Source organism: Styela clava, chromosome 11 (genome assembly GCF_964204865.1).
Source record: "Styela clava chromosome 11, kaStyClav1.hap1.2, whole genome shotgun sequence".
NCBI lineage: Eukaryota > Metazoa > Chordata > Ascidiacea > Stolidobranchia > Styelidae > Styela > Styela clava.
The window spans coordinates 18,272,501-18,280,000 of NC_135260.1; the positions used below are offsets into that span (position 1 = coordinate 18,272,501).

At 56.5% G+C, this 7,500-nt stretch overlaps 2 non-coding genes and 1 pseudogene across 2 annotated transcripts; all 3 read right to left on the minus strand.

The window, feature by feature from the left end:
- The window catches only part of LOC144430288 (large subunit ribosomal RNA), a 3,694-nt pseudogene extending 3,022 nt beyond the window's left edge, over positions 1 to 672 (minus strand).
- Positions 673 to 960: 288 nt separating this feature from the next.
- LOC144430221 (5.8S ribosomal RNA) lies at positions 961 to 1,114 on the minus strand. Its single transcript, XR_013479376.1, has one exon. It is a non-coding gene; the product is annotated as a 5.8S ribosomal RNA (ribosomal RNA).
- Positions 1,115 to 1,412: 298 nt separating this feature from the next.
- LOC144430268 (small subunit ribosomal RNA) lies at positions 1,413 to 3,222 on the minus strand. Its single transcript, XR_013479422.1, has one exon. It is a non-coding gene; the product is annotated as a small subunit ribosomal RNA (ribosomal RNA).
- Between the last annotated feature and the right edge of the window lie 4,278 nt (positions 3,223 to 7,500).

The window sequence follows — 7,500 nt, forward strand, 5'->3', positions numbered from 1 at the left end:
CATCCTTTCCTCGATCCGCCGCCGGGCCGCACCGCCCGCGCGCTGTAACACCCCCGCCGGAGCGGAGGCCACCTTCGCGCGGGGACTTAGACCGACGGCAAACCGGTCGTGTCCCGCGCCGGTCGCTAGTGCGCTGAGACGGTGCGCGAGCCGACTCGGCAGCGGCGCCTTAAGCGTCCGCGAACCGAGACGGCGCGCCCCCGCACCCAACTGAAAGCGAGCCGGCGACCTGACGGGCCCTCCCGTTTGCCTCTCAACGGTTTCACGTACTCTTGAACTCTCTCTTCAAAGTGCTTTTCAACTTTCCCTCACGGTACTTGTCCGCTATCGGTCTCGCGACCGTATTTAGTCTTAGGTGGAGTTTACCACCCGCTTTGGGCTGCATTCCCAAACACCCGACTCCGAGAAGACCCGAAGCGGCCAAGGCAAGCGCCCCTATGGGCCTAACACCCGCCGTGGGACGAGGCCTCGATCAGAAGGACACCGGCGCTCGCCGTCAGCCGCACTGGGACTTCCGTACGTCACAACTCGGCGCGCTCGAAAAGCGCGCAGATTCGACGCTGGACTCTTCCCGGTTCACTCGCCGTTACTCAGGGAATCCCTGTTGGTTTCTTTTCCTCCGCTTAATAATATGCTTAAATTCAGCGGGTGCTCTCGCCTGAACTCAGGTCGTATGTGTCAAGCGGGCCGCTTCTTACACGGCCCGCTGGCATCGCAAGTCGTCGCCGCCGGCGCCGACCGAGCGCGTACCGTCGCCGCCTTGGCCCACGGTCGGTCTTGATCTCGTGACCGGACCGACCGACCTGGACCCGCCCCTCGAACGTAGTTGAACACGTCGAGGGGCCGGCGGTGTACGGGACACGCGGTCGCGCCGAGAAAGCTCGGCGACCGCTTCAACTTGGGACGACGCCCGGCCGTCTTCGCAGAGGCCAGGCGACGGCCCTCGGGTGAGGACGAACGCGACCCTGAGGCAGACGCGGTCCCGGGATTGACCCGAGACCGCAATTCGCGTTCAGAAGGTCGACGTTCAATGTGTTCTGCAATTCACATTACTTCTCGCACTTGGCTGCGTCCTTCATCGACTCGCGAGCCGAGTGATCCACCGTTAAGAGTCGTCCTCGACGTTTCGCCCGGCGCCGAAGCGCGCGGACGTCACACTGTGGGATCGACCACAAAACCACCACCGACAACAACTGCACAAAAACACCAACAAACGGCGCCGAGCGACCGCCGGGCTGGGCCGGCGGCACATCGAGCGCGGTGCCCAGAAGCCACCATCGCACTCGGCTGCCTTGCTATGCCAACGTGTTACGCGTGTCGCACGGGGCGGAACCCCGATTGACGGCCGCACTCTCGGCGGCACCCAAAGACAATTCAGTGCGCGGTCGGCCGGGGCCTACCACCACCTTCGGTAATGATCCTTCCGCAGGTTCACCTACGGAAACCTTGTTACGACTTTTACTTCCTCTAAATGATCAAGTTTGATCGTCTTCTCGACACGCCGACGCGGCCGTTGCCAGCCGCGACGGGGCCGATCCAAGGATCTCACTAAACCATTCAATCGGTAGTAGCGACGGGCGGTGTGTACAAAGGGCAGGGACGTAATCAACGCAAGTTGATGACTTGCGCTTACTGGGAATTCCTCGTTCAAGGGAAACAATTGCAAGTCCCTATCCCAATCACGAATGAGGTTCAACGGGATACCCGGACCTTTCGGCCTAGGTTAGACACTCGCTGCTTCACTCAGTGTAGCGCGCGTGCGGCCCCGGACATCTAAGGGCATCACAGACCTGTTATTGCTCAATCTCGTGTGGCTAAACGCCACTAGTCCCTCTAAGAAGTTAGACGCCGACCGAGAAGGTCGCGTAACTATTTAGCATGCCAGAGTCTCGTTCGTTATCGGAATTAACCAGACAAATCGCTCCACCAACTAAGAACGGCCATGCACCACCACCCACAGAATCAAGAAAGAGCTCTCAATCTGTCAATCCTACCTGTGTCCGGGCCGGGTGAGTTTCCCCGTGTTGAGTCAAATTAAGCCGCAGGCTCCACTCCTGGTGGTGCCCTTCCGTCAATTCCTTTAAGTTTCAGCTTTTCAACCATACTTCCCCCGGAACCCAAAGACTTTGGTTTCCCGGAAGCTGCCGGAAAGGTCGTCATGGTAACGCCTCCCGATCGCTAGTTGGCATCGTTTATAGTCAGAACTAGGACGGTATCTGATCGTCTTCGAACCTCTGACTTTCGCTCTTGATTAAAGAAAACATTCTTGGCGAATGCTTTCGCAGTAGTTCGTCTTCCGCCGATCCAAGAATTTCACCTCTAACGGCAGAGTACGGACGCCCCCGTCTGTCCCTCTTAATCATTACCTCGTGCTCCGAAAACCAACAAAATAGAACCGAGGTCCTATTCCATTATTCCATGCAACACTATGCAGGCGAACAGCCTGCTTTGAACACTCTAATTTTTTCAAAGTAAACTTATCGGCCACCGCCGACACTCAGTCAAGAGCACCGACGGAGAACCGAAGGTGAGGCGAACGCAACCAGTGACACGCCTTGCGACGGACCGGCGGCGCTCGCCCAAAATCCAACTACGAGCTTTTCAACCGCAACAACTTTAGCATACACTGTTGGAGCTGGAATTACCGCGGCTGCTGGCACCAGACTTGCCCTCCAATGGATACTCGTTAAGAGTTTTAGGATGTACTCATTCCAATTACAGGGCCTCGTTAGAGTCCTGTATTGTTATTTTTCGTCACTACCTCCCCGTGTCGGGAATGGGTAATTTGCGGGCCTGCTGCCTTCCTTGGATGTGGTAGCCGTTTCTCAGGCTCCCTCTCCGGAATCGAACCCTGATTCCCCGTTACCCGTTATCACAAAGGTAGGCACGTAGCGTACCTTCGACAGTTGATAGGGCAGACACTTGAATGATACGTCGTCGGTGCAGAGACCGTACGATCCGCCTTGTTATCCAGAGTCATCAAACGTCACAGGACGAACCCGGTCGGTTTTGATCTGATAAAAGCGCGCCTCCCGAAGTCGGCGCTTAATGCATGTATTAGCTCTAGAATTACCACAGTTATCCACTTCGCTTACGAGACCAAATAAACCAAGACTGATTTAATGAGCCATTCGCAGTTTCGCTTTACGAGAACTCGTACTTGCACCTGCATGGCTTAATCTTTGAGACAAGCATATCACTACTGGCAGGATCAACCAGATAGCTGCGACAGCTGCGCTCGGCCCTTGCTGGGCCGCCCGGCGCGTGCTCGTCGCATTCGTTTAAGACCGAGGCGATCGCCTGCGGCCGTACTCAGCTTCGACAGTCGCTGGCCGCGACGTCCACGCTCTCGCCGGCAGTGCCAGGCGGAGCGATTTGCGTTTTTTCTTTGCTCGCCCTCTCTCGGGCTCGATCCATTCAGTTTCGCACAAACAAGAGCTCTGCCGGCCGCCTGCAGCGGTGCCTAAAACCCGGGCATAACAATGCGTCCGTTCTGCTAGGCCGACAAGCGCTCAAGCCAGACGCTCGATCGAACGCCCCCTACATATTAGTCGAGATAACGGCTCGCTCATTAGCATCGCGTTTGTACTTTAACTTTTTTTGGCTCGGCTTCTTTCGACGCCGATGCCGGCGACGCAGCACTCTCTCGCCCGCCAGCCACCGAGAAAAGGGTGCGCTCCGACCGGCCCCGCACCGCTCTTTCTTGGCTCATTCGAGTTTACTGTCTTTCGCTCTAACATGCCTTACCTAGGGTTAGGTTAGTATGCTTGCACGTTTGTACTTTAACTTTTTTCGGCTCGGCTTCTTTCGACGCCGATGCCGGCGACGCAGCACTCTCTCGCCCGCCAGCCACCGAGAAAAGGGTGCGCTCCGACCGGCCCCGCACCGCTCTTTCTTGGCTCATTCGAAATTACTGTCTTTCGCTCTGACATGCCTTACCTAGGGTTAGGCTAGTATGCTTGCACGTTTGTACTTTAACTTTTTTCGGCTCGGCTTCTTTCGACGCCGATGCCGGCGACGCAGCACTCTCTCGCCCGCCAGCCACCGAGAAAAGGGTGCGCTCCGACCGGCCCCGCACCGCTCTTTCTTGGCTCATTCGAAATTACTGTCTTTCGCTCTGACATGCCTTACCTAGGGTTAGGTTAGTATGCTTGCACGTTTGTACTTTAACTTTTTTCGGCTCGGCTTCTTTCGACGCCGATGCCGGCGACGCAGCACTCTCTCGCCCGCCAGCCACCGAGAAAAGGGTGCGCTCCGACCGGCCCCGCACCGCTCTTTCTTGGCTCATTCGAAATTACTGTCTTTCGCTCTGACATGCCTTACCTAGGGTTAGGCTAGTATGCTTGCACGTTTGTACTTTAACTTTTTTCGGCTCGGCTTCTTTCGACGCCGATGCCGGCGACGCAGCACTCTCTCGCCCGCCAGCCACCGAGAAAAGGGTGCGCTCCGACCGGCCCCGCACCGCTCTTTCTTGGCTCATTCGAGTTTACTGTCTTTCGCTCTGACATGCCTTACCTAGGGTTAGGCTAGTATGCTTGCACGTTTGTACTTTAACTTTTTTCGGCTCGGCTTCTTTCGACGCCGATGCCGGCGACGCAGCACTCTCTCGCCCGCCAGCCACCGAGAAAAGGGTGCGCTCCGACCGGCCCCGCACCGCTCTTTCTTGGCTCATTCGAAATTACTGTCTTTCGCTCTGACATGCCTTACCTAGGGTTAAGTTAGTATGCTTGCACGTTTGTACTTTAACTTTTTCCGGCTCGGCTTCTTTCGACGCCGATGCCGGCGACGCAGCACTCTCTCGCCCGCCAGCCACCGAGAAAAGGGTGCGCTCCGACCGGCCCCGCACCGCTCTTTCTTGGCTCATTCGAAATTACTGTCTTTCGCTCTGACATGCCTTACCTAGGGTTAGGTTAGTATGCTTGCACGTTTGTACTTTTAACTTTTTTCGGCTCGGCTTCTTTCGACGCCGATGCCGGCGACGCAGCACTCTCTCGCCCGCCAGCCACCGAGAAAAGGGTGCGCTCCGACCGGCCCCGCACCGCTCTTTCTTGGCTCATTCGAGTTTACTGTCTTTCACTCTGACATGCCTTACCTAGGGTTAGGCTAGTATGCTTGCACGTTTGTACTTTAACTTTTTTCGGCTCGGCTTCTTTCGACGCCGATGCCGGCGACGCAGCACTCTCTCGCCCGCCAGCCACCGAGAAAAGGGTGCGCTCCGACCGGCCCCGCACCGCTCTTTCTTGGCTCATTCGAAATTACTGTCTTACGCTCTGACATGCCTTACCTAGGGTTAGGTTAGTATGCTTGCACGTTTGTACTTTAACTTTTTTCGGCTCGGCTTCTTTCGACGCCGATGCCGGCGACGCAGCACTCTCTCGCCCGCCAGCCACCGAGAAAAGGGTGCGCTCCGACCGGCCCCGCACCGCTCTTTCTTGGCTCATTCGAAATTACTGTCTTTCGCTCTGACATGCCTTACCTAGGGTTAGGTTAGTATGCTTGCACGTTTGTACTTTAACTTTTTTCGGCTCGGCTTCTTTCGACGCCGATGCCGGCGACGCAGCACTCTCTCGCCCGCCAGCCACCGAGAAAAGGGTGCGCTCCGACCGGCCCCGCACCGCTCTTTCTTGGCTCATTCGAGTTTACTGTCTTTCGCTCTGACATGCCTTATCTAGGGTTAGGCTAGTATGCTTGCACGTTTGTACTTTAACTTTTTTCGGCTCGGCTTCTTTCGACGCCGATGCCGGCGACGCAGCACTCTCTCGCCCGCCAGCCACCGAGAAAAGGGTGCGCTCCGACCGGCCCCGCACCGCTCTTTCTTGGCTCATTCGAAATTACTGTCTTTCGCTCTGACATGCCTTACCTAGGGTTAGGTTAGTATGCTTGCACGTTTGTACTTTAACTTTTTTCGGCTCGGCTTCTTTCGACGCCGATGCCGGCGACGCAGCACTCTCTCGCCCGCCAGCCACCGAGAAAAGGGTGCGCTCCGACCGGCCCCGCACCGCTCTTTCTTGGCTCATTCGAAATTACTGTCTTTCGCTCTGACATGCCTTACCTAGGGTTAGGCTAGTATGCTTGCACGTTTGTACTTTAACTTTTTTCGGCTCGGCTTCTTTCGACGCCGATGCCGGCGACGCAGCACTCTCTCGCCCGCCAGCCACCGAGAAAAGAGTGCGCTCCGACCGGCCCCGCACCGCTCTTTCTTGGCTCATTCGAAATTACTGTCTTTCGCTCTGACATGCCTTACCTAGGGTTAGGCTAGTATGCTTGCACGTTTGTACTTTAACTTTTTTCGGCTCGGCTTCTTTCGACGCCGATGCTGGCGACGCAGCACTCTCTCGCCCGCCAGCCACCGAGAAAAGGATGCGCTCCGACCGGCCCCGCACCGCTCTTTCTTGGCTCATTCGAGTTTACTGTCTTTCGCTCTGACATGCCTTACCTAGGGTTAGGCTAGTATGCTTGCACGTTTGTACTTTAACTTTTTTCGGCTCGGCTTCTTTCGACGCCGATGCCGGCGACGCAGCACTCTCTCGCCCGCCAGCCACCGAGAAAAGGGTGCGCTCCGACCGGCCCCGCACCGCTCTTTCTTGGCTCATTCGAAATTACTGTCTTTCGCTCTGACATGCCTTACCTAGGGTTAGGTTAGTATGCTTGCACGTTTGTACTTTAACTTTTTTCGGCTCGGCTTCTTTCGACGCCGATGCCGGCGACGCAGCACTCTCTCGCCCGCCAGCCACCGAGAAAAGGGTGCGCTCCGACCGGCCCCGCACCGCTCTTTCTTGGCTCATTCGAAATTACTGTCTTTCGCTCTGACATGCCTTACCTAGGGTTAGGCTAGTATGCTTGCACGTTTGTACTTTAACTTTTTTCGGCTCGGCTTCTTTCGACGCCGATGCCGGCGACGCAGCACTCTCTCGCCCGCCAGCCACCGAGAAAAGGGTGCGCTCCGACCGGCCCCGCACCGCTCTTTCTTGGCTCATTCGAGTTTACTGTCTTTCGCTCTGACATGCCTTACCTAGGGTTAGGCTAGTATGCTTGCACGTTTGTACTTTAACTTTTTTCGGCTCGGCTTCTTTCGACGCCGATGCCGGCGACGCAGCACTCTCTCGCCCGCCAGCCACCGAGAAAAGGGTGCGCTCCGACCGGCCCCGCACCGCTCTTTCTTGGCTCATTCGAAATTACTGTCTTTCGCTCTGACATGCCTTACCTAGGGTTAAGTTAGTATGCTTGCACGTTTGTACTTTAACTTTTTCCGGCTCGGCTTCTTTCGACGCCGATGCCGGCGACGCAGCACTCTCTCGCCCGCCAGCCACCGAGAAAAGGGTGCGCTCCGACCGGCCCCGCACCGCTCTTTCTTGGCTCATTCGAAATTACTGTCTTTCGCTCTGACATGCCTTACCTAGGGTTAGGTTAGTATGCTTGCACGTTTGTACTTTTAACTTTTTTCGGCTCGGCTTCTTTCGACGCCGATGCCGGCGACGCAGCACTCTCTCGCCCGCCAGC